We start from the raw sequence: 14,482 nt of genomic DNA, 5'->3' as shown, positions 1-14,482 counted from the left end.
AACTTTTAAGCCTACATTACTTATTGATATAATGAATGGCGCCCAAGAACATGGCTGACGTTTTACATTCTCCCAATCAATTGTGCTATTTTGTTATTTTTTTTTGCGTTTTGCGTAACTTTAAAAAAAACTTCTTGTGTACATAATGTTGCTGCTACCGTATCTTATGACCGAAAAGAACTTCTGGACATCAGAAAAGCGATTACTCACAGCGGACTGGAAGAAACTTTTTCCTTTAACGAGTTCGACAAGAAGGATATCCTGCTTTCACTGGAACAGGCCCAGATCCACGCCTTTTGCGTGAAGAAAAGATGCCGGAAAAGGGGCCGCAGATCAAGCATCCTTCTGAGAATCCGGAGACGAGCGAGTTAACTCCCACTGCCTTCCATTCTTCTTGCTAACGTGCAATCATTGGAAAATAAAATTGATGACCTACGATTAAGACTATCCTACAATAGTGGCCACAAAGCTCATCACTAAGCTAAGGACTCTGGGACTAAACACATCCCTCTGCAACTGGATCCTGGACTTCCTGACGGGCTGCCCCCAAGTGGTAAGAGTAGACAACAACACGTCTGCCACGCTGATCCTTAACACTGGGGCCCCTCAGGAGTGTGTACTTAGTCCCCTCCTGTATTCCCTGTTCACCCACAACTGTGTGGCCAAACACGACTCCAACACCATTAAGTTTGCTGACGACACAACAGTGTTGGGCCTGATCACCGACAACGATGAGACAGACTATAGGGTGGAGGTCAGAGAACTGTCAGTGTGTTGCCAGGGCAACAACCTCTCCCTCAATGTGAGCAAGACTAAGGAGCTGATCGTTGACTACAAGAGAAGGCGGTCCGAACAGGCCCCCCATTAACATCGACAGGGCTGTAGCGGAGCAGGTTGAGAGTTTCAAGTTCCTTGGTGTCCACATCCCCAACGAAATATCATGGTCCAAACACACCAAGACAGTTGTGAAGAGTGCATGACAAAACCTATTCTTTCTCAGGAAACTGAAAAGATTTGGCATGGGTCCCCAGATCCTCAAAAGGTTCTACAGCTGCACCATCGAGAGCATCCTGACCAGTTGATTTACCGCCTGGTATGGCAACTGCTCGGCATCTGACCGTAAGGCGCTACAGAGGGTCGTGCGAATGGCCCAGTACATCACTGGGGCCAAGCTTCCTGCCATCCAGGACCTACAGTTGAAGTCGGGAGTTTACATGCACTTAGGTTGGAGTCATTAAAACTTGTTTTTCAACCACTCCACACATTTCTTGTTAACAAACTATAGTTTTGCCAAGTCAGTTAGAACATCTACTTTGTGAATGACACAAGTCATTTTTCAACAATTGTTTACAAACACAGTGAGTTATAAGTTAAATAATCTATCACAATTCCAGTGGGTCAGAAGTTTACATACACTAAGTTGACTGTGCCTTTAAACAGCTTGGAAAATTCCAGAAAATTATGTCATGGCTTTAGAAGCTTCTGATAGGCTAATTGACATCATTTGAGTCAATTGGAAGCCTACCTTCAAACTCAGTGCCTCTTTGCTTGACATCATGGGAAAATCAAAAAATATCAGCCAAGACCTCAGAAAAAACATTGTAGACCTCCACAAGTCTGGTTCATCATTGGGAGCGATTTCCAAACGCCTGAAGGTACCACGTTTGTCTGTACAAACAGTAGTATGCAGGTATAAACACCATGGGACCACGCAGCCATCATACCGCTCAGGAAGGAGACGCGTTCTGTCTCCTAGATATGAACGTACTTTGGTGCGAAAAGTGCAAATCAATCCCAGAACAACAGCAAAGGATATTGTGAAGATGCTGGAGGAAACAGGTACAAAAGTGTCTATATCCACAGTAAAATGAGTCCTATATCGACATAACCTGAAAGGCCGCTCAGCAAGGAAGAAGCCATTGCTCCAAAACCACCATTAAAAAAGCCCAACTACAGTTTGCAACTGCACATGGGGACAAAGATTGTACTTTTTGGGGAAATGTCCTCTGGTCTGATGAAACAAAAATAGAACTGTTTGGCCATAATGACCATTGTTATGTTTGGAGGAAAAAGCCGAAGAACACCATCCCAACCGTGAAGCACGGGGGTGGCAGCATCATGTTGTGGGGGTGATTTGCTGCAGGAGGATTTGCTGCAAATTATGTGGATATATTGAAGCAATATCTCAAGACATCAGTCAGGAAGTTAAAGCTTGGTCGCAAATGGGTCTTCCAAATGGACAATGACCCCAAGCATACTTCCAAAGTTGTGGCAAAATGGCTTCAGGACAACAAAGTCATGGTATTGGAGTGGCCATCATAAAGCCCTGACCTCAATCCTATAGAAAATTTGTAGGCAGAACTTGAAAAGCGTGTGCGAGCAAGGAGGCCTACAAACCTGACTCAGTTACACCAGCTCTGTCAGGAGGAATGGGCCAAAATTCCCCCAACTTATTGTGGGAAGGTTGTGGAAGGCTTCCCGAAACAAACATTTGACTTAAGTTAAACATTTTAAAGGCAATGCTACCAAATACTAAATCAGGTTATGTAAACTTCTGACCCACTGGTAATGTGATGAAGGAAATAAAATCTGAAATAAATCATTCTCTACTATTATTCTGACATTTCACATTCTTAAAATAAAGTGGTGATCCTAACTGACCTAAGACAGGGAATTTTTACTAGGATTAAATGTCAGGAATTGTGAAAACTGAGTTTAAATATATTTGGCTAAGGTGAATGTAAACTTCTGACTTCAACTGTATATAATTGGCGGTGTCAGAAGAAAGCCCATAAAATTGTCAGAGACTCCAGTCACCCAAGTTATAGACTGTTTTCTCTGCTACCGCACGGCAAGCAGTACCGGAACGCCAAGTCTAGGACCAAAAGGCTCCTCAACAGCTTCTACCCCCAAGCCATAAGACTGCTGAGCAATTCATAAAATCTCCACCGGACAATTTACATTGACCCCCCCCCCCCCCCCCCCCCCCCTTTTTGTACACTGCTGCTACTCGCTGTTTGTTTGTTACCTCGCTTTGTTACCTTACTGTCACTTCGCCACCCACCTACATGTACAGATTACCTCAACTAGCCTGTACCCCCGCACACTGACTCGGTACCGGTGCCCCATGTATATAGCCTCGTTATTCTTATTGTGTTACTTTTTATTTTAGTCTGCTTGGTAAATATTTTCTTCTTGAACTGCACTGTTGGTTAAGGGCTTGTAAGTAAGCATTTCATGGTAAAGTCTACACTTGTTGTATTCGGCGCATGTGACAAAGTTTGATTTGATAATAACCATTACACAAAGGCAATTGTATGTCTGTCCAGGGACTTGAGATTGAACAGGGGTTTCCAGAATCTTTCCAAAAGGGTTCTTGTGAAAGTAGACTGTGGTCCTATTGACTCACAACTGTTACCAAGACACCGTTCAACACAACAGTGTGCCAGACTGGTGTGATTAGACTACAGCCCCAGTAGTCATTAAACAAACATCATGCATTGTCGTCCAGTTGTTTCTTTTCAGTGGATAATGTAGCAACGCATTAGCTCAATGGCATTACTTAATTAAAAGCTTTTGTGTCAAATATAAAAACGATTTCAACTAGAAATCACATTTATTCATGTTGCTGTTGTTGACTTATACTTCAAAGCTGCGGGACCCATAAAGAGAGGCCCCTGTTGTACCTTATCAAATTTTATTTGTCACATACACATGGTTAGCAGATGTTAATGCGAGTGTAGCGAAATGCTTGTGCTTCTAGTTCCAACAATGCAGTAATAACCAACGAGTAATCTAACCTAACCATTCCACAACTACTACCTTATACACACAAGTGTAAAGGGATAAAGAATATGTACATAAAGATATATGAATGAGCGATGGTACAGAACGGCATAGGCAAGATGCAGTAGATGGTATTGAGTACAGTATATAGATATGAGATGAGTAATGTAGGGTATGTAAACATAAAAGTGCATAGTTTAAAGTGGCTAGTGATACATGTATTACATAAAGATGGCAAGATGCAGTAGATGATATAGAGTACAGTATATACATATACATTATATTAAGTGGCATTGTTTAAAGTGGCTAGTGATACATTTTTGATCTATTTCCATCAATTTCCATTATTAAAGTGAGCTGGAGTTGAGTCAGTATGTTGGCAGCAGCCACTCGATGTTAGTGGTGGCTGTTTAACAGTCTGATGGCCTTGAGATAGAAGCTGTTTTTCAGTCTCTCGGTCCCTGCTTTGATGCACCTGTACTGACCTCGCCTTCTGGATGATAGCGGGGTGAACAGGCAGTGGCTCGGGTGGTTGTTGTCCTTGATGATCTTTATGGCCGTCCTGTGACATCGGGTGGTGTAGGTGTCCTGGAGGGCAGGTAGTTTGCCCCCAGTGATGCGTTGTGCAGACCTCACTATCCTCTGGAGAGCCTTACGGTTGTGGGCGGAGCAGTTGCCGTACCAGGCGGTGATACAGCCCGACAGGATGCTCTCGATTGTGCATCTATAGAAGTTTGTGAGTGCTTTTGGTGACAAGCCAAATTTCTTCAGCCTCCTGAGGTTGAAGAGGCGCTGCTGCGCCTTCTTCACAGCGCTGTCTGTGTGGGTGGACCAATTCAGTTTGTCCATGATGTGTACGCCGAGGAACTTAATTTACTACCCTCTCCACTACTGTCCCGTCGATGTGGATAGGGGGGTGCTCCCTCTGCTGTTTCCTGAAGTCCACAATCATCTCCTTTGTTTTGTTGATGTTGAGTGTGAGGTTATCTCGTCGTTGTTGGTAATCAAGCCTACCACTGTAGTGTCGTCCGCAAACTTGATGATTGAGTTGGAGGCGTGCATGGCCATGCAGTCGTGGGTGAACAGGGAGTACAGGAGAGGGCTCAGAACGCACCCTTGTGGGCCCCCAGTGTTGAGGATCAGCGGGGTGGAGATGTTGTTACCTACCCTCACCACCTGGGGGTGGCCCGTCAGGAAGTCCAGGACCTAGTTGCACAGGGTGGGCTCGAGCTTAATGACGAGTTTGGAGGGTACTATGATGTTAAATGCTGAGCTGTAGTCGATGAACAGCATTCTCACATAGGTATTCCTCTTGTCCAGATGGGTTAGGGCAGTGTGGTTGAGATTGCGTCGTCTGTGGACCTATTGGGGCGGTAAGCAAATTGGAGTGGGTCTAGGGTGTCAGGTAGGGTGGAGGTGATATGGTCCTTGACTAGTCTCTCAAAGCACTTCATGATGATGGAAGTGAGTGCTACGGGGGGGTAGTCGTTTAGCTCAGTTACCTTAGCTTTCTTGGGAACAGGAACAATGGTGGCCCTCTTGAAGCATGTGGGAACAGCAGACTGGGATAAGGATTGATTGAATATGTCCGTAAACACACCAGCCAGCTGGTCTGCGCATGCTCTGAGGACGCGGCTGGGGATGCCGTCTGGGCCTGCAGCCTTGCGAGGGTTAACACGTTTAAATGTTTTACTCACGTCGGCTGCAGTGAAGGAGAGTCCGCAGGTTTTGGTAGCGGGCCGTGTCAGTGGCACTGTATTGTCCTCAAAGCGAGCAAAGAAGTTATTTAGTCTGTCTGGGAGCAAGACATCCTGGTCCGCGACGGGGCTGGTTTTCTTTTTGTAATCCGTGATTGACTGTAGACCCTGCCACATACCTCTTGTGTCTGAGCCGTTGAATTACAACTCTACTTTGTCTCTATACTGACGCTTAGCTTGTTTGATTGCCTTGTGGAGGGAATAGCAACACTGTTTGTATTCGGTCATCTTTCCGGTCACCTTGCCCTGGTTAAAAGCAGTGGTTGGCGCGAATGCTGCCATCAATCCACGGTTTCTGGTTTGGGAATGTTTTAATAGTTGCTGTGGGTACGACATCGCCGATGCACTTTCTAATGAACTCGCTCACCGAATCAGCGTATTCGTCAATGTTGTTGTTGGACGCAATGTGGAACATATCCCAATCCACGTGATCGAAGCAGTCTTGAAGCTTGGAATCAGATTGGTTGGACCAGCGTTGAACAGACCTGAGCGCGGGAGCTTCTTGTTTTAGTTTCTGTCTGTAGGCTGGAAGCAACAAAATGAAGTCGTGGTCAGCTTTTCCGAAAGGAGGGCGGGGGAGAGCCTTATATGCGTCGCGGAAGTTAGAATAACAATGATCCAGGGTTTTACCAGCCCTGGTTGCGCAATCAATATGCTGATAGAATTTAGGGAGTCTTGTTTTCAGATTAGCCTTGTTAAAATCCCCCGCTACAATGAATGCAGCCTCAGGATATGTGGTTTCCAGTTTACATAGAGTCAAATAAAGTTCATTCAGGGCCATCGATGTGTCTGCTTCGGGGGGAATATATACGGTTGTGATTATAATCGAAGAGAATTCCCTTGGTAGATAATGCGGTCGACATTTGATTGTGAGGAATTCTAAGTCAGGTGAACAGAAGTACTTGAGTTCCTGTATGTTGTTATGATCACACCCCGTCTCGTTAATCATAAGGCATACCCCCCCGCCCCTCTTCTTACCAGAAAGATGCTTGTTTCTGTCGGCGCGATGCGTGAAGAAACCAGCTGGCTGCACCGACTCCGATAGCGTCTCTCGAGTGAGCCATGTTTCCGTGAAGCAAAGAACGTTACAGTCTCTGATGTCTCTCTGGAAGGCAACCCTTGCTCGGATTTCATCAACCCTGTTGTCAAGAGACTGGACATTGGCGAGTAGTATGCTAGGGAGTGGTGCACGATGTCTCCGGAGCCTGACCAGAAGACCGCTTCGTTTGCCCCTTTTACGGTGACGTTGTTTAGGTTCGCCGGCTGGGATCAGGTCCATTGTCCTGGGTGGAAGGCAAAACACAGGATCCGCTTCGGGAAAGTCATATTCCTGGTCGTAATGATGGTGAGTTGACGTTGCTCTTATATTCAGTAGTTCCTCCCGACTGTATGTAATAAAACCTAAGATTACCTGGGGTACCAATGTATGAAATAACACGTAAAAAAACAAAATACTGCATAGTTTCCTAGGAACGCGAAGCGAGGCAGCCATCTCTGTCGGCACCTGCCCGGGTCAGGGTGTGAACCGTGTGCTACTGCCTTTGGCTGTTCTGTTTTCCCCCCTCCTTCTGTGAAGACCTATGCTAGGTATTCAAAGAGAACCGTTCTGTTCTTCTCGTGTCAGCCTTGGCCTACCTCTATTGACCGAGCAGGCAACTGAAAACCACGGTATCGCCACCGCTGGTGCCAGAGCTCCTGATGGCTAAATCTAGGACATTACACCTTCTCGCCAGAATGTACCAGTGATTCTGAGAGGGCACGCCACTCTATGCCAGTCTTCCCGGCTGCCACCCATTCACTGATTACGTGGATCCTTGTTTTACATTGACGGACATCTTGACTCTTCACAATAACTATCCACTGAGGTTTAAAGACAATTCATTTCACAAAAAAACTTTGACTTGTTGGAGCTTTCCATCATTTCCTCCTATCAGATGGTTTTTACCATTTCATGTCAAGGAATAAATTGTCTCTCATGCATATTCACTTGTAACTCCACTCCCACTTGTGTAGGCACCGCAGAGTGGACCTTTACAAATGGCAGAGAAGCCTGAGCTTTAAATTCTGCCACAAAATGCCTGGTAGGTACCATGCAGAAAAGTCATTGCGCAAGGTTGAGAAATGACCTATCAATGCATTCATCAGTGACACAGCTGAAGAAGTATGCAGTCTGTGAGATAAGTTAAACAGGTTCTCATTAATATTGATTTAAAAAGGCAGTAAAGTATTACAGCAGTGGAACAATCAGGTCAGTGATCAGATTTAATCCCAGGTGGAATGCATGTCTTTGTGCCATGAAGGGATATAGCTGAATGAATTGGGAAACGTTGCCTGGAATGAAAGTATTCCCAGAGCACGTTATTAAAGTTGTAACATACATGTATTTTCTGCAATTATGTTTTGGCCCTCACATCATTATCAATTATACCATTGACATGGATGGTCGCAATAACCAAGAATGAACTAGACATTGGGTGGGAAGTGCATATCCATGCCTCTGAGCCTGCAGTCCAACAGCGGCGTCCGTCCCACTGGCTTCCCAGCACCCATGTTGACCGTCCCGCACCATGCCTATATGTTAGATTCCTCCACAGCCCGCCACTCGGCCGCGACTGTCAGCTGAGCAAGGCTATGAACAAAGCCGTATTCACCCTCCCCTCTTACCAAGACCTCTTGCTCAGCACTACTACCATGCTATACCCACATTTCTAACTTCTGTCTGTTCATACCGTTGGACCATTAAAACCTCTGTGGGTGGCCAGCATCCACACTCTGTCCACAAGTGGTGAGCAGAGCAGACATGAATCACGACTCTGACTCTGCAGCCTGTCTGCGAGAAAGCAAGGTCCTGCTTTGTGTCTAGTTGGAAATCTGTACATAATCGTTTCCCACATAATTTCAACCTGTATCATGTGTTTGACTTTTATAGGAAACTGGGTTAACTCTGATGGCTGTGAAAGGACAAATAGTTCCTCCACATTCTCATATTGTTGTGCAAGTAATCCAATACAGGTCTTGATGAATCCCACAGAGATTTTGTTAAATTGGGAACTGAAATTGCATAAGCATCCAAATGGAACTCAAAGCAATGTGATTGTGACACTTGACCTTTGTTTGGCCTTTCATGTTGTCGATAGGTTGAGCAAAAATATCTGCTATCATCCACATGTTAATCAAGATTATCCCAGATTAATAACCCTTAATTAATCCCTTTGTGCAGGGGCACATACTGAGGATAATTTTAGATTGTTCACCATTAGCTGCTAACCCTCAGTCTTGGATGAATTGCTATTTTCTTGAGAGCCTTGCAATATTTCAGGGGAGCTTATAGGAGGAGTATTTTAATGAAGATTTCCTCTCCTTTTTATGAGTGATCAGCGATGGTCATAACTGGTCATATTCTTCATGACAGGCAATGAATAGGCCTAATCAAATCACCATGATATGTGCTCTTCTCACTGAATTTGGAGCGTTGAAACAAATTATTAAAGTGGTTTACAAGTTTGGTTGGTCAATTTAAACAGTTACACGATTGCTCAAAATAGAAAAATGGAAAAACCAACATATTGAAGTGCTGTTTTCTTTTAATTGTATTATAGGTAACTGGAGTATGTGAATGGGTGCTGCTGGTAGCCTATAGGGCTCTATTGTAGTCCCACTGCAGCATCCTCAGTGGTACCCACTTCTGCGAGATGGTGTGGGATCGCAACTTTGAATTCAGGCTATTGACTTCTGATATTAATATCCCCTAAAGTGATTCCTTCAACCTGCATGCTTGTGGGCGATTGATTTGTTATTTCCGTTATTTACCCCCCCCCCCAATCATCGCGCAAATGGGAAAGCGTTCTTGGTCGGAGGAAGAAAGTGGGCTGTTCAAGATTTTGGTGTGCATAATTCTCTGCCCCCCTATCCCAATCCCTCTTTACTTTGCTTCCTTCGCTGGCGGACGGAGCTCAAGTTGTTCTTTAGCTTTTTCAATTCAACTTGGGGAGCCTGGCAACCCATTGTCTAATTTCATTCAAATTTGGTGGAAAAAATAATTATTAGAAGTTGCACCTGTCGAGTCTGCTTCAAAATACAAAGGTCCACAGAAAGGATACTTTGAGAGGGTCGTTTAAATGAGGTAGGTGATGGATTTGTAAATCATATATTTTTGGCATGTCCTTGATAAATATAAGCATACATTTCTGTCGCAAAATAACACGTTTTGTTCATGAATTAGCCAACAAATGTTTTTTCGTTGTGTAAATCAAACTTAAAATGCTCAATACATTGTGCCATAATTATAGCTATTTAGAGCTATTTCGAAAAACGTTTTAAACAATATAGCCTATATTTTTCGTCAGAAATATATAATTAAATATTTTCTATCACCTCTTTTAGCCTACTGTTATTGCTATTCTGTAGGTCAAAATGACAATTTTATGGAAGTTTATTTTGATATAAAGTTATTTTGACTTACCACGAGCCCACAATCTCAAGTATTCAATGTAAAATAACATTTTCCTCATGCATTGTTTGCTGAGCACAGTTAAGCAGGATCCAGACAGATTGTACCTGCTACAGTGCTGTGTAAGGATTCACTCCAAACTGATTTTATTAAGTAAATCGCATGGGGCAATGCACACTGTTGTTGTAGGCCTACTTGTACCTATAGAAATACAAGTTGTACTGTACTCCAAACTGACTACATATGGACATTCTGTGACAGTGAATACAGCATATTTTCCCCAACAACTACTGTATTAACATTAATACCAGTGGCTTTGTTTAAACATATTGATTAAGACATACAGATCTCTGAACTGGAAAGGGAAAGGTGGAAACCTAGTCAGTTGCACAACTGAATGCATTCAACTGAAATGTGTCTTCCGCATTTAACCCAACCCCTCTGAATCAGAGAGGTGCAGGGGGCTGCCTTAATCGACATCCAGCCCGGGAACAACTGCCTGTCAAAGGCTTGGACCTTTTGATGCCAGTTGATATTTGAGTGGGCTAACACAGATGTTTTGTGGAATGTCAAGTGATAGTTACGTTGGAACAGGTAGCTAGTTGCTCTACACCTCTCACAGTCAGCATACCTATTTGGCTAGTTTTCTTCATAGTAAGGGGCACTTACAATGTATAGGCTATTTCATGACATCTCAGTGTTGATTTATCAACACCTCTGTTTCTAAGTTGATGTTGTCGTTTTAAAAGAACTAACATCGACCCATACAGTATGTTGACCTAGTTTAGTACTATGCTCCAAGCAGGACCTTTCTGATACAGTATGTATGTCAACAAGCCTTGTACTTTTACATGGAAAAGTGGAACTGTAAACGTTTACGTGTGAGAGAGCCCCCCAAGCCCAGCCCCTGGATGTGCTCATCACTCAAGCCCCAGGTAGGGGCAGCCATGAGGAGCTCCCTGAAATATGAAGAGGGGTGTGAGGTGAGCAGAGGAAGTGACACGCATGCCCTACCCAAGTGGACTCTACTGCATGGAGTGGAGGGAGAGAGAGAGAGCAGGGTGAGTGCATGACCACTCTGCTGTACAAGAAACAGAATAATTAACTTCTGTTTGTCAGCTTGAAACTTTTATAGTTTTTATATTTAAATATTCAGCCAACCAGTCACCGGAGAAACGATAAGCAGGTCTGTATCATAATATATGCTGTTTAGCAGACACTTTCATCCAAAGCGACTTACAGTCATGCAAGCATATACTGTATTTTCGTATGTGTGGCCCTTGTGGGAATTGAACCCACAAACCTTGGCTTAGCAAGCCCCATGCTCTACCAACTGAGCCTCACAGGACCATTATTATTATCTCTTCCATAAAGAAAGTAGAGGCATATAAGAATAAAGGTGCACTTTGATGACACTTAGCTGAGTTTTAACAGGGCCGGATAATGCCCTAGTTGTCAGCCTGACGTTACTGGTCTCTTAATCATGTTCCTATGTACGATCAAGTAGCTATATCCTCCTTGCAGCCTGACTGTCAAGACAGACACTTTGATGCTATGGTATCTGGGTTATCCTTCTCAGTTTGACTAACCTTGCAAATATGACTGTCCATTGCAAATATGAGATCACTGGTTTCTAAATAGGTCATTGCATCATCTTCGTGCTGTTGACTGACGAGAGTGGACTGATTTGGTGTACTGCTGTGAGTGTTGCCACAGTTTGCCTTGACAGTCTCCCATAAGCCCTTTAAGCGCTCAGAAGCCCTACATTTCTGCCTAATCAGCCCGTGGCACAGGCTACAAATTGGCCAAGGCTCCCTCCCCCCCATCCACCTCCATGAGGCAGTCCCTTTGGCTGGAGTGGCTAACGGCTAAAGCTAATAGCAATATGGCTAATGTCACTCCTCAGCTGGACCTTCTGTTGTGTCCTGCCCTGCCGGAGGGGCACTGCTCAATCACACCAAAGCTTCCTTCCTGTTGACTTTCTCTCTCTCTCTCTCTTTCCTCTCTTAGTGCACTCTGTACAATTTTGCCCCCCCCCCCCCCATCTCTCTCTCTCATAGCCCCTTTCTTTCTCATTCTCACCCCCCCCCCCCCCCCCCCCCCCCTTTTTTTTGCTTCCTACCAGCCTGGGCCTGTGAGGGGGTATGAGTTGCCCCTAGAGATGGGCAGATGGAATCATTCGAGGTAACGCGAGGCAGGATTGGAGGATGGGCGTGGTGGTGGGGTGGAATGAGGCCGGGTAATGGAGGGTGGCAGACTGGCAACGGTGGTGGTCTGTGCCATTTCCATGAAAGGAGGGGGAGTCACTCAGATTCGGGAACTATACGAAAATAATGACTAGGACAGCTGGTGTTTGATAAGCTACAGAGGAGAGAGGCTGTGTGGGCAAGGTGTCTGTGTTCGTGTATACGGTATCTCATTCTATTTGACCATAGAGAGTGATGTATCAAACCATTACTTAAGCCAAAAGATAAATAATCTGTTACTAACCCTCATTGAATCAGTCCAAGAAAGTATAAGTCCACTTACAGAGGTACTTACACACCCACACACTTCCCCCTTCCCACCACCATCATCCCCATCACCGACACTGTATACTGCAGTCCTTCAGCCTGAAATGACCTTTCTTGGTCAGACCAAGGTGAAGTCATTGGTTATTCCAGCCACTTGTGATGCACATCTAAGCACTTCTGAGGTTGCCTGGGATGCGTCCTCCCCTCTCTCTCTCCCCAGAGGAAGCCCTCTCCCGCTCTCTCCTTGGAGTATGGAAATGTGTCATGGCTAAGGGCCATGTGCCCAACACAGCAGGGAAGAAAACTACTGTGTGTGTGTTAGAGTTTGGCGATATGAACAAAAATCCATATCATGATAAATTTACTGAATTATCATGATAATGATAAGTTGAACGATAAGTTTACAAGTTACTTTTTTATATTACACTTAAAACTACTTCTACCTCTTTGAATGTTGTGGCTACCATTGTCCCATTTCATTTCAAACTTCACATTCCTCTAGTAAAGGCTACTTATCATTATTATCGATATCAGTAAAATGCCCTCGATAAATGTTTAGTTCGGTCTGTGTCGATCATTTTGGGGTTTATTGTCCCAGCGCTAGTGTGTGTGTGTGGATATTGGGGGGTGGTGATGTTTTGGGTGTTGGGGGAAAGGAATACATATCAATGCTGTCTGCTTATATACTTAATTAACAGTCATAGGATTGAGGAAGATTGAATGGAGGGTAATTGAGGAACCGGACAAAAAATACTTCATTTTCCTAGAAACCGGAGCTGAGACAAGTAGGAGAGGGAAGGCTGCTAGTGTGACAGTTAATTTGCTTGTCCACATTCTCTCCATCTACTGTTATGGATACTGCCACAGATCCATCAGCTTCCCAATTTCATTTCAACTGACAGTTATGTGGATGATTTACCAAATGATTTTCTTCACAGGTTCGAGACAGTTTTGTTCATGTGCAATTTACCAACTTCTATCTTCACCACTAATCTCCACTGTATTATCAGAGTGTCACCACTTCCGCCGAAGTCGGTCCCTCTTCTTGTTCGGGTGGCGTTCGGCGGTTGACGTCACAGGCCTTCTAGCCATCGCCGATCCACTTTTCATTTTCCATTTGTTTTGTCTTTGTTTTACACACCTGGTTTCAATTCCCCAATTACATGTTCATTATTTAACCCTCTGTTTTCCCCATGGTTTTTGTGCGTGATTGTTTTATTTTAAGTTCGGTCCGATGTTTGTGGTCTTGGTATTACTTCATGTATTTGGACATTTTGAGTAAAGTTCCTTGTGTTACTCATCTCTGCTGTCCTGCGCCTGACTCCTCTGCACCAGCTACACCCAGATCCTTACACAGAGATCACACTCTAACAACCCCCATGTTTACTAATGGATTTACAGTTTATGTTATGCAATAGGTCACTTTACTTCAAACTTTGAAAATAAAGTTTTACATGGGAACTTTGGGTAATTGATCATTAAGCAACAATCGGATTACTACAAAACCAACATTAATTTCTGCCTTGATTTCTAGTTAATTTAGTTCTTCTTGACCTAATTCCAGTTCCTGATGTGATTTCCCACAATATCAGGATTCTATATAAAAGTGAAGCAACAATCCAGGCAGGCAGTGTAGTGTATAGGTTGAGATTCTCTTCCTCTAACCTCGTCACTGGTTGCTTGTAAAATAGCTTGTAAAAAAGATTAAAGGGTCTGGATGTGACTTTTACAGTTAGTCGGCTTAATCTACCGTGGGCTGTCAGTAGACATTTCCTCCTGCTTCTCCGTTTAGCGGAATCATCACTTCCTCCTAAGTCAAACTTTAGGACATCAAGACATTTGAATTACAGGGATATATCTGCAGATATAATAATTATAAAGATAATTGGCCTGATGATACATGAATGCCACCTACAGTACTAGATAGTTTAGGTTGAATAAAGAATTCACATTGACTATATAGCCAAAGTTAGACT

This window comes from Salvelinus namaycush, chromosome 37 (assembly GCF_016432855.1).
Source record: "Salvelinus namaycush isolate Seneca chromosome 37, SaNama_1.0, whole genome shotgun sequence".
Classification (NCBI taxonomy): domain Eukaryota; kingdom Metazoa; phylum Chordata; class Actinopteri; order Salmoniformes; family Salmonidae; genus Salvelinus; species Salvelinus namaycush.
This window is presented reverse-complemented; position numbering follows the sequence as displayed.